The following is a 10,694-nucleotide window of genomic DNA, read 5'->3' as shown; positions in this document are numbered from 1 at the left end:
TAACAGTTGTACAAGTAAGCCGGGGAACCTGGTTTGTAATGAATCTGATGAGTATGTCAACGGAATGCATGTGTGTGGGAATCCCGCAGCCGGGTACTGTAGCCCCTTGGGACAAAAACCCTCTTGGTGTATGCTTCAAAATGTATCTAGTTTTGTGGATTTGGCTCACAGATTGGTATTGCAGCACTCAGCTCTATGGGATCTGCCTGAAGGTACATTTTGGATATGCGGAGAAGGAGCATATAAATGGCTTCCCGTAGGTATAAAGGGTACTTGTACATTAGGACGCCTAACCCCAGCTACTTTCATAATTTCAAATAAACAAGTGAATATGCAAGCCGTACCCAAGCACACACTATATAAAAGAGCTGCAGATAACTCACCACGTCCCTCGGGGAGGCCACATATAGTACAAATGGGAATTCCCAACAAAATTGCTAGTACCATTTTTATTTATCCTATGTTAACACAAATGTGGGATAAATTAGTTAGAGCCACGGATTATCTAGATGATCAGATCTGGGATATATTAGATATACTAAACACTAGTGTAGCTGTACAGAATCAGCTTATAATAGTCGTCAACCAACATACCCTGGTATTGGATTACCTAACTGCCTCACAAGGGGGTATGTGTCAAATCATTGGACCCACCTGCTGTCATTATATAGACCCGAATAGTACTATGAGTATGACATTCAAATTAAAGGACGCACAACGACTCAGAGATCAGTATGACAAAGACAATGACCAGAATAAGGATAGCTGGTGGTCAGATACCTTTTATTTTCTTAACCCAGCCAACTGGTTCAGAGGGATCGGTGGGTGGGTTGCCGGGATTATGCAGAGCATAATACATATAGTTATGATTATTGTAATCATATATGTGTTATTCAAGATTGTACTCAAGGGTATCTCAGTATGCACAAATAAATTTTGTGTAATAGATGCAAGAGTATAAAGTTTATTATTGCCGTACTAATTTTCTTTTATATTTTAGTATACTGCCGCATAAAGAAGAAAATGCACAAGCTTCATGCAAAAATTTATGACAAATTATAAAAGAATATGTCAAAGGGGGGAATTGTGGAGACCAGACTGAACCAAAGGATCCATTTTGTCTCCCAGATGAAATCTGCTTCTGCACAGCAAACTTGACATTTCCTTTTATAGAAGTAATCACGCGCGCATTTCTCCTTGATATTGTAGCCTTTCACCCACATACCAGATATTGTAACTTTTCACTAGTATAGATTTGCTTTGTAAGTGATTATGAAATATGAGCGCTTGTGCGCATGTCTGTAAATGCCCAACTTCTTACTATATAAAGAAGGGGCAGCGCCCAGTGAGGCAGGCGTGCTCCGGGGCTACCCCTGTTTATGAACACACAACCTTTGTGCTGCGTGTCATTTACTTGGATTCCTCAATCCAGGAAGCCAGGGACGGAAGAGGACTCAACAGCAATGACAGAGGTCAAACATTTTCTGTAAGTCTTCACAAGGTTGCCACACACTGTTGTTGGTATGTTGGCCCATTCCTCCATGCAGATCTCCTCTAGAGCAGTGATGTTTTTGGCTTTTCGCTTGGCAACACGGACTTTCAACTCCCTCCAAAGGTTTTCTATAGGGCTGAGATCTGGAGACTGGCTAGGCTACTCCAGGACCTTGAAATGCTTCTTACGAAGCCACTCCTTCGTTGCCCTGGCGGTGTGCTTTGGATCATTGTCATGTTGAAAGACCCAGCCACGTTTCATCTTCAATGCCCTTGCTGATGGAAGGAGGTTTGCACTCAAAATCTCACGATACATGGCCCCATTCATTCTTTCATGTACCCGGATCAGTCGTCCTGGCCCCTTTGCAGAGAAACAGCCCCAAAGCATGATGTTTCCACCACCATGCTTTACATTAGGTATGGTGTTTGATGGATGCAACTCAGTATTCTTTTTCCTCCAAACATGACAAGTTGTGTTTCTACCAAACAGTTCCAGTTTGGTTTCATCAGACCATAGGACATTCTCCCAAAACTCCTCTGGATCATCCAAATGCTCTCTAGCAAACTTCAGACGGGCCCGGACATGTACTGGCTTAAGCAGTGGGACACGTCTGGCACTGCAGGATCTGAGTCCATGGTGGCATAGTGTGTTACTTATGATAGGCCTTGTTACATTGGTCCCAGCTCTCTGCAGTTCATTCACTAGGTCCCCCCACGTGGTTCTGGGATTTTTGCTCACCATTCTTGTGATCATTCTGACCCCACGGGGTGGGATTTTGCGTGGAGCCACAGATCGAGGGAGATTATCAGTGGTCTTGTATGTCTTCCATTTTCTAATTATTGCTCCCACTGTTGATTTTTTCACTCCAAGCTGGTTGGCTATTGCAGATTCAGTCTTCCCAGCCTGGTGCAGGGCTACAATTTTGTTTCTGGTGTCCTTTGACAGCTCTTTGGTCTTCACCATAGTGGAGTTTGGAGTCAGACTGTTTGAGGGTGTGCACAGGTGTCTTTTTATACTGATAACAACTTTAAACAGGTGCCATTACTACAGGTAATGAGTGGAGGAAAGAGGAGACTCTTAAAGAAGAAGTTACAGGTCTGTGAGAGACAGAAATCTTGATTGTTTGTTTCTGACCAAATACTTATTTTCCACCATAATATGCAAATAAAATGTTAAAAAAACAGATAATGTGATTTTCTGGATTTTTTTTTCTCAGTTTGTCTCCCATAGTTGAGGTCTACCTATGATGTAAATTACAGACGCCTCTCATCTTTTTAAGTGGTGGAACTTGCACTATTGCTGACTGACTAAATACTTTTTTGCCCCACTGTACTACGTAACTGGGCAATATACCACGTCACTGGGCAATATAAAACGTGGCTGGGGCAATATACTATGTAACTGGGCAATATACTATGTCACTGGGCAATATACTACGTCACTGGGCAATATCCTACGTCACTTAGCAATATACCACATCATTGGGCAATATACTACGTCGCTGGGCAATATACTACATGACTGGGCAATATACTACGTGGCTGTGTGCTGTATACTATGTCACTGGGCAATATACTACATAACTGGGCAATATACTACGTGACTGGGCAATATACTACGTGGCTGGGCAATATACTACGTGGCTGTGTGATGTATACTACGACACTGGGCAATACACTATGTGGCTGGGCAATATACTACGTAACTGGGCAATATACTATGTGACTGGGCAATATACTACGTCACTGGGCAATATACTATGTAATTGGGCAATATACTACGTGGCTGGGCAATATACTACGTCACTGGGCAATATACTACATGACTGAGCAATATACTGCGTGGCTGTGTGCTGTATACTACATCACTGGGCAATATACTACGTAACTGGGCAATATAATATGTGGCTGGGCAATATACTACTTCATGGGTAATATACTATGTAGCTGGGCAATATATAATGTGGCTGGGCTATATACTATGTGGCTGGGCAATATACTACATGGCTGGGCAATATACCACGTCACTGGGCAATATACTACGTGGCTGGGGCAATATACTATGTAACTGGGCAATATACTATATCACTGGGCAATATACTACGTCACTGGGCAATATCCTACGTCACTTAGCAATATACCACATCATTGGGCAATATACTACGTCGCTGGGCAATATACTACATGACTGGGCAATATACTACATGGCTGTGTGCTGTATACTATGTCACTGGGCAATATACTACATAACTGGGCAATATACTACGTGACTGGGCAATATACTACGTGGCTGGGCAATATACTACCTGGCTGTGTGATGTATACTACGACACTGGGCAATACACTATGTGGCTGGGCAATATACTACATAACTGGGCAATATACTATGTGACTGGGCAATATACTACGTCACTGGGCAATATACTATGTAATTGGGCAATATACTACGTGGCTGGGCAATATACTACGTCACTGGGCAATATACTACATGACTGAGCAATATACTGCGTGGCTGTGTGCTGTATACTACATCACTGGGCAATATACTACGTAACTGGGCAATATAATATGTGGCTGGGCAATATACTACTTCATGGGTAATATACTATGTAGCTGGGCAATATATAATGTGGCTGGGCTATATACTATGTGGCTGGGCAATATACTACATGGCTGGGCAATATACCACGTCACTGGGCAATATACTACGTGGCTGGGGCAATATACTATGTAACTGGGCAATATACTATGTCACTGGGCAATATACTACGTCACTGGGCAATATCCTACGTCACTTAGCAATATACCACATCATTGGGCAATATACTACGTCGCTGGGCAATATACTACATGACTGGGCAATATACTACGTGGCTGTGTGCTGTATACTATGTCACTGGGCAATATACTACATAACTGGGCAATATACTACGTGACTGGGCAATATACTACATGGCTGGGCAATATACTACGTGGCTGTGTGATGTATACTACGACACTGGGCAATACACTATGTGGCAGGGCAATATACTACATAACTGGGCAATATACTATGTGACTGGGCAATATACTACGTCACTGGGCAATATACTATGTAATTGGGCAATATACTACGTGGCTGGGCAATATACTACGTCACTGGGTAATATACTACATGACTGAGCAATATACTGCGTGGCTGTATGCTGTATACTACATCACTGGGCAATATACTACGTAACTGGGCAATATAATATGTGGCTGGCAATATACTACTTCATGGGCAATATACTATGTAGCTGGGAAATATACTATGTGACTGGGCTATATACTACGTGGCTGGGCAATATACTACGTGGCTGGACAATATACTACGTCACTGGGCAATATACTATGTAGCTGGGCAATATACTACGTGGCTGGGCAATATACTACGTGGCTGGGCAATATACTACGTGGCTGGGCAATATACTACGTCACTGGCCAATATACTACGTGTCTGGGCAATATACTACGTGGCTGGGCAATATACTACGTGGACATGCATATACTAGAATACCCGATGCGTTAGAATCGGGCCACCATCTAGTATTCTATATTCTTCAAAGTAGCCACCTTTTGCTTTGATGACTGCTTTGCATACTCTTGGAATTCTCTTGATGAGTTTCAAGAGGTAGTCACCGGAAATGGTTTTCACTTCACAGGTGTGCTCTGTCAGGTTTAATAAGTGGGATTTCTTGTCTTATAAATAGGGTTGGGACCATCAGTTGTGTTAAGCAGAAATCTAGTGGATACACAGCTGATAGTCCTACTGAATAGACTGTTAGAATTTGTATTATGGCAAGAAAAAAGCAGCTAAGTAAAGAAAAATGAGTGGCCATCATTACTTTAAGAAATGAAGGTCAGTCAGTCTAAAAAATTGTGAAAACTTTGAACGTGTCCCCAAGTGCATTTGCAAAAAGCATCAAACTCTACAAAGAAACTGGCTCACAAGAGTACCGCCCCAGGAAAGGAAGACCTAGAGTCACCTCTGCTTCTGAGGATAAGTTTGTCTGAGTCACCAGCCTCAGAAATTGCAGGTTAACAGTAGCTCAGATTAAACACCAGGTCAATGCCACACAGAGTTCTAGCAGCAAACACATCTCTACAACAACTGTTAAGAGGAGACTTTGTGCAGCAGGCCTTCATAGTAAAATAGCAGCTAGGAAACCACTCCTAACAACAGGCAACAAGCAAAAGAGACTTGTTTGGGCTAAAGAACACAAGGAATGGAAATTAGACCAGTGGAAATTTGTGCTTTGGTCTGATGAGTCCCAATTTGAGATCTTTCGTTCCAACTACCGTGTCTTTGTGCGATGCAGAAAAGGTGAACGGATGGACTCTACATGCCTGGTTCCCACCGTGAAGCATGAAGAAGGATGTGTGTGGGTGCTTTGCTGGTGACACTGTAGGGGATTTATTCAAAATTGAAGGCATACTGAACCAGCATGGCTACCACAGCCTCTTGCAGTTGCATGCTATTCCATCCAGTTTGCGTTTAGTTGGACCATCATTATAATAATAATAATAATAATAATAATAATAATAATAATTTTTATTTATATAGTGCCAACATATTCCGCAGCACTTTACAATTAAGCGGGGACATGTACAGACAATAAATTCAGTATAAGTTATGACAATTTAAACAGTGACATTAGGGGTGAGGTCCCTGCTCGCAAGCTTACAATCCACAAGGAAATGGGGGGACACAATAGGTGAAAAGTGCTTGTTATTTCAGGTCATTTATTTTTCAACAGGACAATGACCCCAAACACACCTCCAGGCTGTGTAAGGGCCATTCGACCAAAAAGGAGAGAGATGGGGTGCTACGCCAGATGACCTGGCCTCCACAGTCACCAGACCTGAATCCAATCGAGATGGTTTGGGGTGAGCTGAACTGCAGAGTGAAGGCAAAAGGGCCAACAAGTGCTAAGCATCTCTGGGAACTCCTTCAAGATTGTTGGAAGACCATTTCCAGTGACTACCTCTTGAAGCTCATCAAGAGAATGCCAAGAGTGTGCAAAGCAGTCATCAAAGCAAAAGGTGGCTACTTTGAAGAACCTAGAATATAAGACATAATTTCAATTGTTTCACACTTTCTTATTAAGTATATAATTCCACATGTGTTAATTCATAGTTTTGATGCCTTCCGTGTGAATTTACAATTTTCATAGTCATGAAAATACAGAAAAATCTTTAAACAAGAAGAAGGTGTGTCCAAACTTTTGGTCTGTACTGTATATACATCGCGCTGTGAGTGGGGGTTAAATTCAGCGCCAATATGGCTGATTGGTCAAGCCTGGCTGGCCGATCAGCGAAGGGTAGTTAAAATCTGGTATCAATTCGCGGCCGGTCTGCGCTTGTCGCCGATTGGTCGCAGCCGGCCGGGCACGACCAATGACCAAAGCGGTGTTTAAATCCCGTGCCAATATTGCTGATTTAACCAATCAGCGAAGCATTGTTTAAATCCCGCGTCAACTCGCGGCTGGACTGCGTCTGTCGCTGATTCGTCGCAGGATGTCGGGGGTTCGGGGCGCTGGATGTCGGGGGTTCGGGGTGTAGGATATAGTACAGCCACGTAGTATATAACACAGCCATGTAGTATATAGCACAGCCACGTAGTGTGTTGTATATAGCACAGCAACGTAGTATATAGCACAGACATGTATTATATAGCACAGGCACATAGTATATAGCACAGCCACGCAGTATATAGTAGCCACGTAGTATATAGCACAGCCATGTAGTAAATAGCAGCCACGTAGTATATAGCAGCCACGTAGTATATAGCACAGCCACATAGTATATTGCACAGGCACATAGCAGCCACGTAGTATATAGCACAGCCCACATAGTACATAACAGACAGCCAAGTAGTATATAGCAGCCATGTAATATATAGCACAGCCCGTAGTATATAGCACAGCCAAGTAGTATATATCAGCCACATAGTATATAGCAGCCACGCAGTATGTACCAACCACATAGTATATAGCAGCCACGTAGTATATAGCACAGCCATCTAATTAATAGCACAGGCACGTAGCAGCCACGTAGTATATAGCACAGTCCACATAGAATATAACACAGCCCACATTATATATAACAGACAGCCAAGTAGTATATAGCAGCCACGTAATATATAGCACAGCCATGTAGTCTATAGCACAGCCACGTAGTATATAACACAGCCCACGTTGTATATAGCACAGCGCACACAGTATATAGCACAGCCCACGCAGTATATAACATAGCCCCGTAGTATATAGCACAACCACGTAGTATAAAGCAGCCACGTAGTATATAGCACAGCCACGTAGTATATAGCACAGCAACGCAATTTATAACACTGCCCACGTAGTATATAGCACATCCACGTAGTATATAGCATGGTCACATTGTATATAACAAAGCCCACGTAGTATATAACACTGCCAACACAGTATATAGCACAGCCACGTAGTATATAGCACAGCCACATAGTATATAGCACAGACATGAAGTATATAGCACAGACATGAAGTATATAGCACAGCCACATAGTTTATAACACAGCCCACATACTATATAACACAGACAGCTGTTGTGATTCGGTAATTCAGTACCACAATGGACATAGAAGTCAGAGCACATACAGTGACCTGACAATAACCCAAAAACATAGAACGAGCTCTGAGACGTGGGAACTCTGCTGACCGCAATCCCTAATCCTCTCCAACCACACTAGAAGCAGCCGTGGATTGCGCCTAACGCTCCCTATGCAACTCGGCACAGCCTGAGAAACTAGCTAGCCTGAAGATAGAAAATAAGCCTACCTTGCCTCAGAGAAATACCCCAAAGGAAAAGGCAGCCCCTCACACATAATGACCATGAGTAAGATGAAAAGACAAACGTAGAGATGAAATAGATTTAGCAAAGTGAGGCCCGACTTTCTGAACAGAGCGAGGATAGGAAAGGTAACTTTGCGGTCAACACAAAACCCTACAAACAACCACGCAAAGGGGGCAAAAAGACCCTCCGTACCGACTAACGGCACGGAGGTACACCCTCTGCGTCCCAGAGCTTCCAGCAAGCAAGAAAGCCAACCAAGCAAGCTGGACAGAAAAAAAACAGCAAACAAAAATAACAAAAGCGGAACTTAGCTATGCAGAGCAGCAGGCCACAGGAACGATCCAGGAGGAAGCAAGTCCTATACTAGAACATTGACTGGAGGCCAGGATCAAAGCACTAGGTGGAGTTAAATAGAGCAGCACCTAACGACTTCACCACATCACCTGAGGAAGGAAACTCAGAAGCCGCAGTACCACTCTCCTCCACCAACGGAAGCTCATAGAGAGAATCAGCCGAAGTACCACTTGTGACCACAGGAGAGAGCTCTGCCACAGAATTCACAACAGTACCCCCCCCTTGAGGAGGGGTCACCGAACCCTCACCAGAGCCCCCAGGACGACCAGGATGACCCATATGAAAGGCACGAACAAGATCGGGAGCATGGACACCAGAGGCAAAGACCCAGGAATTATCTTTCTGAGCATAACCCTTCCACTTAACCAGATACTGGAGTTTCCGTCTTGAAACACGAGAATCCAAAATCTTCTCCATAACATACTCCAACTCCCCCTCCACCAAAACCGGGGCAGGAGGATCAACAGATGGAACCATAGGTGCCACGTATCTCCGCAACAATGACCTATGGAATACGTTATGGATGGAAAAAGAATCTGGAAGGGTCAAACGAAAAGACACAGGATTAAGAACCTCAGAAATCCTATACGGACCAATGAAACGAGGTTTAAACTTAGGAGAGGAAACCTTCATAGGAATATGACAAGAAGACAACCAAACCAAATCCCCAACACGAAGTCGGGGACCCACACAGCGTCTGCGATTAGCGAAACGTTGAGCCTTCTTCTGGGACAAGGTCAAATTGTCCACTACATGAGTCCAAATCTGCTGCAACCTGTTCACCACAGTATCCACACCAGGACAGTCCGAAGACTCAACCTGCCCTGAAGAGAAACGAGGATGGATCCCAGAGTTGCAGAAAAACGGCGAAACCAAGGTAGCCGAGCTGGCCCGATTATTAAGAGCGAACTCAGCCAAAGGCAAAAAAGACACCCAGTCATCCTGATCAGCAGAAACAAAGCATCTCAGATATGTTTCCAAGGTCTGATTGGTTCGTTCGGTCTGGCCATTAGTCTGAGGATGGAAAGCCGAGGAAAAAGACAAGTCAATGCCCATCCTAGCACAAAAGGCTCGCCAAAACCTCGAAACAAACTGGGAACCTCTGTCAGAAACAATATTCTCTGGAATGCCATGTAAACGAACCACATGCTGGAAGAACAATGGCACCAAATCAGAGGAGGAAGGTAATTTAGACAAGGGTACCAAATGGACCATCTTAGAGAAGCGATCACAAACCACCCAAATGACTGACATTTTTTGAGAGACGGGAAGATCTGAAATAAAATCCATAGACATATGTGTCCAAGGCCTCTTCGGGACCGGCAAGGGCAAAAGCAACCCACTGGCACGAGAACAGCAGGGCTTAGCCCGAGCACAAATCCCACAGGACTGCACAAAAGAACGCACATCCCGCGACAGAGACAGCCACCAAAAGGATCTAGCCACTAACTCTCTGGTACCAAAGATTCCAGGATGACCAGCCAACACCGAACAATGAACCTCAGAGATAACTTTATTCGTCCACCTATCAGGGACAGTTTCTCCGCTGGGCAACGATCAGGTTTATTAGCCTGAAATTTTTGCAGCACCCGCCGCAAATCAGGGGAGATGGCAGACACAATTACTCCCTCTTTGAGAATACCCGCCGGCTCAGATAAACCCGGAGAGTCGGGCACAAAACTCCTAGACAGGGCATCCGCCTTCACATTTTTAGAGCCCGGAAGGTACGAAACCACAAAGTCAAAACGGGCAAAAAACAGCGACCAACGAGCCTGTCTAGGATTCAACCGCTTGGCAGACTCGAGATAAGTCAAGTTCTTATGATCAGTCAAGACCACCACGCGATGCTTAGCTCCTTCAAGCCAATGACGCCACTCCTCGAATGCCCACTTCATGGCCAGCAACTCTCGATTGCCAACATCATAATTTCGCTCAGCAGGTGAAAACTTCCTGGAAAAGAAGGCGCATGGTTTCATCACCGAGCAACCAGAACTTCT

The sequence above is a fragment of the Ranitomeya imitator genome, chromosome 5, assembly GCF_032444005.1.
Source record: "Ranitomeya imitator isolate aRanImi1 chromosome 5, aRanImi1.pri, whole genome shotgun sequence".
In the NCBI taxonomy this organism is placed as follows: domain Eukaryota; kingdom Metazoa; phylum Chordata; class Amphibia; order Anura; family Dendrobatidae; genus Ranitomeya; species Ranitomeya imitator.
Note: the sequence above shows the minus strand (reverse complement) of the source record.